The sequence below is a fragment of the Diaphorina citri genome, unplaced genomic scaffold, assembly GCF_000475195.1.
Source record: "Diaphorina citri unplaced genomic scaffold, Diaci psyllid genome assembly version 1.1 scaffold170, whole genome shotgun sequence".
Lineage (NCBI taxonomy): Eukaryota > Metazoa > Arthropoda > Insecta > Hemiptera > Psyllidae > Diaphorina > Diaphorina citri.
In genome coordinates this window covers 163,065-169,157 of record NW_007377607.1, presented here as the reverse complement: position 1 = coordinate 169,157, position 6,093 = coordinate 163,065, and positions in this window count along the sequence as shown.

Genomic DNA, 6,093 nt, shown 5'->3' with positions numbered 1-6,093 from the left:
TCACATGTTCTGTTGCAGTACAGGAATTATGGTGAGCTCTGATATCTGAAAAAGGAAAGAAATAATGGTTTCAAGAATAGTACTTACTAACTCTTCACATGCGGTTATTTATTTGTGGTATTCAACCATATTATCGTATTTTCTAGAAAGCAAAGGGGGGATCGTATATATTTTAGCAAGCATAGGGCAATCACAGGTCATGATGTGGTTAGATGCTGGATCAGCCTCTTATCACAGATCCATTGTTTGAGTTTCAAAAACTGAAGTTTGCATTGAGCTGTGTCCACCTGTCCACATATAGTCGACGGGTGTGGACACAGCTTTACAGTGATATTCAAATGTACCAATCAATGACATCCGGATATAGTATATATTTTGTATAAAAAAGGGACTTAGGTATATTTTACATAATTATGTAGAAATATTTGGTAACAAATCGACATTCGGGCTACTTACCTGTACATTAGGCGGTGTGCTCAGAACATACACCACAGAATCGGCGACATCTTTCGGCATTAAAGCGGCCGCATTGGGGTCTCGAGTGATATGTCCCTTCTCAAATATCTCCGTCAGAACTCCTCCTGGGTTTAGACTCTGAAAAGGGAGAAAAATTGGTTGATTATTTTATTTTTCTCCTGAAGAAGGGGTCAGAAGAGGACTACACCGTGTCTAGAAAGCTGTGCTTCCCTAGCTTGCATGGGAGATACGCCACTCCACGGAGAAGAATACCTGTATAGTCTGTATACGATCTCTCTCTCTCTCTCTCTCTCTCTCTCTCTCTCTCTCTCTCTCTCTCTCTCTCTCTCTCTCTCTCTCTGTGTGTGTCCCTCCCTTCTGCCTCTTTATCTCGGAGTTATAGGTATCATCGACGCCCAAAATATTCTACCCTAATGAACGTGCAAATTTTCAATTTTATTGTTCTTGTTCATGAAACTATACATGAAAAATAATTGCAATTTACAAATATTATGAAACAACTCTTAATGTAATTGGGACATCCCATCCCGGTATTGACTGAAAGGTGAGTCAGTCATTGAGCAAATAACAACTTTGCTGAGTCAATAGAATAATGGCGTCAGTATAACTGAACGTGTTGGGTGACATAATGAGCTTTTAACGTGAGTGCTCGATAACATTATTTATCATGTTGACTTTGTCTCGTAGGCTAGCCACTCATGACCTATCAGGTAGACTTGACAGGTACACCTGACCTAATAGTGTGTGTGTGCTCATCAGGTAGACCTGACAGAAGGACCTTTCCAGCCGTACCTGTCAGGGTGTGTGCTCATCAGGTTTCAGGTAGACCTGGCAGAAGGACTTTTTCAACCGTACGTACCTATCAGGTCTACCTGATAGTGTGTGTGCTCATCAGGTTTCAGGTAGACCTGACAGGCGAACCTTTTCAGCCCTACCTGTCAGATCTACCTGATAGTGAGTGGCTGGCCCAAGTCTCGTCTAGGTGGAAAGGATAGGGTTTCCTAGACACAAGAGGTAAACCCTGGGGGTTCGAAAATAGATTTCAATTTGTTCTTTTTGTCATCATAAGTCATATAGGTAATTATTATTTATTGCCATCTTGTGTCTCTACCCTACCTCTTCCTATCTCCCATGAACCATTGTGTAATCTGACTCACGAAAATTATGGCATCACATAAATGATTTGTTATTAATGCCATGTTATTTTTATTACATAAATGTGAATTTTTATTTCAGTATTTATATTTAAAGCCTTCTGGCATAGATAGTACCTATGTGAGATGTCATATCGATGAGCGAACATCCATGAAAATGGTGCTTGAAAATTTGTTTACGAATGGAAATTGGAAAATAAATTGCCCCCAAAAAAGAGAAAAATGTTCTTTGTGGGAAAACGCCAAGGAATGAATCAATTTATTAATTTGTATGAACGCCGTGAATCTTTCCGTCAGAACTCCTCCTGGGTTTAGACTCTGAAAAGGGAGAAAAATTGGTTGATTATTTTATTTTTCTCCTGAAGAAGGGGTCAGAAAAGGACTACACCGTGTCTAGAAAGCTGTGCTTCCCTAGCTTGCATGGAAGATACGCGATACGCCACTCCACGGAGAAGAATACCTGTATACGAAAGGAATATCCTGACGCACGACTGGGTTTTATGTTCTCTATTAAATTTTCCAATCTAGAGATGGATTCGACAGCCATTGTTTGAAATTTCTGTACAGGGATATTATTTTCAGAAATCCTCGGTCCCTCATGGTAGTTGGCCACGTGAAAAGTTTTGTTTGGACATTCAAAGGATGGAAGGGATATGATTTAGAACTTAGCCAATAAGTCCTATTAGCCTATAGCCATTTTACCAGAGAGCTAGAGACTTAGCCATTTCAACTGAACACTTGAACCTTATGTAGAGGCCCTCTGATGAGCTAATAGGAATTTTCAAGGTGAAATGTTTATTTTTCCGAATTTTTTCATGTTCAACTTTTCATTTAATTATAGTCAGTGTTGCAGGGGTTACCTGAAGTTTAGATACTAAGCACCTTGTAGTTTAATGCAGTGTTTCCCAACCTGGGCGATATCGCCCCCTTGGGGGCGATGGAGATTTTCATGGGGGCGATGAAGCCTTAGGGGCGATATGGGGGGGTTGTTCTCTATTAAATTTTCCAATCTAGAGATGGATTCGACAGCCATTGTTTGAAATTTCTGTACAGGGATATTATTTTCAGAAATCCTTGGTCCCGCATGGTAGTTGGCCACGTGAAAAGTTTTGTTCGGACATTCAGAGAATGGAAGGGATATGATTTAGAACTTAGCCAATAAGTCCTATTAGCCTATAGCCATTTTATTAGAGAGCTAGAGACTTAACCATTTCAACTGAACACTTGAACCTTATGTAGAGGCCCTCTGATGAGCTAATAAGAATTTGCAAGATGAAATGTTTTTTTTTTTTCTTAGAAAAATAAAAGCTTAAAAGCTACATCATCTATGCTTCCAGCTTTAGGCCCAGAAACATGTGTTATTGTACTTATTGTTCTGTATACTCGTATCTTTCTGTTTCTGCATTTAAAAAATCCCAGACAACCTTGCGCCATTATGTCAGTAGTCAATACTTGCAAGCCATTAAGGCACAGAATGGTGGGGAAAATTTTGTTCAAAAAGAGATAAACAGGCTGAGGAGGCGAGAGGGAAACTGTTGTTGTTACATTTGGCAAAATGTTCTATGTGTCTACGGGGAAAACTAATGTCATTAAGAAAGATGAAAATGGAAAAAATGTAGGATGAAAAAAAAAACATTTTACAAAACAAAATGACCTGGGAATATCGTTTCTCGTGTCCTGTTCAGAACTCGAGACATCGAAACGGGAAGGATTTATTGTTCAAATGAACGACAAAAGAGTCATCAGATGAAATACTATGTAACAAGGGATTACAGAAGAACACGCTGCAAGTAGTAGTTGATGCAAATGTCATCTTTCCTTTCAAGGTATCGAGTTTTTTTGGCTATTTGGCTCATTTTCACCCAGGATACAAATCGCAACATGCATCGGAAGTGAGATGTCACGTGACATCTTGGTGCTTCCTACGTGTTAACTTTAGATCGAACGATGTCTAAAATGCATAACGTTGGAGAATGGAGAACGTTTCCTTCATCTTTTAAGACAGGATTACAGGGACCAGATGAAAATGTAAAGAAAAAAAAAAAAAAAAAAAAACATTTTACAAAACAAAATGACCTGGGAATATCGTTTCTCGTGTCCTGTTCAGAACTCGAGACACCGAAAGGGGAAGGATTTATTGTTCAAATTAACTACAAAAGAGTCATCAGATGAAATACTATGTAACAATGGATTACAGGAGAACACGCTGCAAGTAGTAGTTGATGCAAATGACATCTGTCCTTTCAAGGTATCGAGTTTTTTTGGCTATTTGGCTCATTTTCACCCAGGATACAAATCGCAACATGCATCCGAAGTGAGATGTCACGTGACATCTTGGTGCTTCCTACGTGTCAACTTTAGATCGAACGATGTCTAAAATGCATAACGTTGGAGAATGGAAAACGTTTCCTTCATCTTTTAAGACAGGATTACAGGGACCGAAAGAGGAAAAGTCAAGCTATTATTGTACTAAAGTGGAATGCCGTGTTTTCTTCTCAAATGTCATTTTCTCAAGCTCCTCCGTCTTGGTACATTTTAGATTTCCCAGGTAGAATTACCGATGTGTATATTTTGCCTCCATCTTATATTTTGAAATTTCTGCTGTCAATTCACGATTGAATCCAACGAGATGTCTTGTCAAGACCTCAGGTTTCTCGTTATTTCAAACTTATATCGAAATACCTATACACCTAAGGGTAAGATTAAGCTTATTCCTTTCCTTTCCAAGTGGAGGAATCGAGGTTGTTATCTACTCGTACTGTAGAAAAGAAGTACACTCATGTAGACGTTATTGCTATTAATGAATTTATTTAATTAATTATAGTATTGACTCTGGGAAAACCTTGTATTCCCTGTCAGGTGGTGTATAGGTTTTCCGTTCAAAATAAATTATGTACCTGGACACTTGTATCCCTCCATAATATAGCTATTGAAAATAAGGGCCAGGGTCACGAGATCTTGGGTTTGTATTTGTAATCGACAAGACTGAGTAAAAATCGATGATCCTCATGGATCAAAACACACTAGAATGCCTTCTATTACAGTCGCATCAAAATCCCCAGTACTAATATTGACCTCGTCCGGCGATAGCACGTTGAATCCAGTCTCGTGCTGCTGGTTTTTCCCGGCCCCACTCAGGCTGGGTGAGGTTAATGAGACTAGGCCGAGAGCTTGTCACCGAATGGAGGGTAAAACCCCCGTCACTAGAGTTATAACAACTTATAACCCATCCCTTTTCACCCAGATATTCTACAGAAATATCACATTATTGTACAGTAAGTAGGGAAAGTTCAAATCAAATGCCCGGAAAAAGGAAATCCTACTGCCGAAAAGGGTAGGGTCACTATTTCACTAACAATTTTAAAAGTCCTTAATATTTGAATTATTTTGTTTTCTTTCATTCCCATTTAAACTTTCAACGTTCACCTTACCAATAACGGTCGGATTGAACGGACAGTAATCTCTTTTTCACATTTTAATTTCCGTTTGTCTGACGAGAATTTTAATTAAACATTTTTAATTCCATTTTGAAAAGAAGAAACCCGAGCCTCTAGAAATAAATGGAAAAGAAATATCGCCTAAAAATAAACCATAATACTTTCCGCCTCGTCTAGTTAAGAATATTCATTTCCTTTTCAGTTTTCTCAGTCTGTTTAAGAACTTTTGATGAGATGGATTTTTTCCAACCTTAGAAGGTACCGGGAAAATGTATAAATACATTAGGTAAGTATTAATATACTCAATACTCATAGCCTTCCCTTTCTACGTCATTTTTTGAAGAGGTACCGGGAAAATGTATAAATACATTAGGTAAGTATTAATATACTCAATACTCATAGCCTTCCCTTTCTACGTCATTTTTTGAAGATACTCAAATACCTTTTCAGTAGAGGCAAGGGAATTCAGAAGTGGAATTTTGAGTTTCATTCGTAAAGTTTTATCTAATCTAGTCAGTACCTACAACTTTTTACTATCAACCTCTTTGATACGTCTTTTCTCGTCACGAAATCACAGATACTTTACAAATTTCGAAGTTGTACTCGCTTTTTGCAGGTACCTGCATATCAGAAGAAAAGATCACTCATAATTTGAAAACTTTCAGAGTTTAGACTGAATCTGACACTGTTTACTTACCAGAAAACTTGCTATTTCTCAACACCCCTGCATTGTTTATTAGAACGTGAATAGCTCCTATGGTACTATTGATCCATCCAAAACATTTGAGGACATCTGATTCTTTAGTGACGTCACATTGATATGGGATAAATCGACCTTTCTTGTCTTTTGAATTCAAATTCTTTTCCATAGCCTATTAGAACGAGAGCAAAGAAGTACACTCATGTAGACGTTATTGCTATTAATGAATTTATTTAATTAATTATAGTATTGACTCTGGGAAAACCTTGTATTCCCTGTCAGGTGGTGTATAGGTTTTCCGTTCAAAATAAATTATGTACCTGGA